The following is a 1,193-nucleotide window of genomic DNA, read 5'->3' as shown; positions in this document are numbered from 1 at the left end:
GTTCTTGGGGGGCCTTTGCATTCTGGGAACGCTCATGAGTGAGGGCTCCCCTGAGCTTGGGTGATCATGAACCCATTTATGTTTTAGGGCTCTAGGGGGATACCTGGTGATCTCAGAGCCCCAGGAGACCCCAGTGTGCCAGTGAGTATGGCCTCAACTCCACATTCAGTGTTGTCCCGAATTCTGAATGAGGGGCAGTGGGAGACTGGTATAGGTACGCAGGAGAACGGAATAAAGAGCAACTGATCACTGAGAGTTCACGAAGTAAAATGCGGGGGTGCTGTGAACCGTTGGCGGTCCAGAGCCACCTCCTCACTTCCCCAGGCTTTTCCAACAGAGAGAAAGACAGACTGATGGTGAAAATGGCCTATTTAATTCAGAGCAGCTACCATACTTATAGAACATCTGAAGGTGGAGGTTAAGGTAAGGACATAGGTGTGATTGATCATTTACATATATAAACATTTGGCAGAGGAAATTCTCTTGGGGAGACTCATGCAAGGAGACACTCTGTCTCCCAGGAACACGTACATTGCTTTTATCTTTCCGTCTATAGGAAACCACTAGAACAATGCTGGTAAATATGTACTGTTGGCTGGGCCAGAGGAACAGCACAGTGGACAGGACATTTTTCTTGCATGTAGCTGATCCACGTTCAATCCCCAGCATCCTTTGTGGTCCACCAAGAATTGCCAGGAGTATTTCCTGAGTGCAGAGCCAGGAGTAACCCCTGAGCATCGCTGGGTGTGATCCAAAAAGAAAAAAAAAGAGTGTACTGCTAGTGGAATAGGCTCACATAAAGGAGTGAAAAGGTGGTGGCTAGAGTGATCGGTCACAAAGTAGGGGTCTGGAGGAAGGAGAAGTTCCATGATCCAGTATTTGCAGTGACTCTGTAGCCAGCCCTGGAGATGCAGAGAGGAACTGATCTAGTAACAACTTTGAGACCCGAAGAGAGAATGGAACAGGAGCAAAGGCTTCTACCCCTTAACAACACAAGAGCAGTGGACACTTGTCTACAAGGAAAACCCTAGGAGGCAGTTTCAGAAACAAGGTTTCAAACCAAGAGTATGCGGCCAGGGGCTGGAGTGAGATAGCATAGCAGGTAGGGCGTTTGTCTTGCACGCAGCTGACTTGGGTTTGATTCCCAGTATCCCATAGGGTCCCCTGAGCACCACCAGGAGTAATTCCTGATT

Source organism: Sorex fumeus, unplaced genomic scaffold (genome assembly GCF_029834395.1).
Source record: "Sorex fumeus unplaced genomic scaffold, SorFum_2.1 ptg000134l, whole genome shotgun sequence".
Taxonomy (NCBI): domain Eukaryota; kingdom Metazoa; phylum Chordata; class Mammalia; order Eulipotyphla; family Soricidae; genus Sorex; species Sorex fumeus.
Note: the sequence above shows the minus strand (reverse complement) of the source record.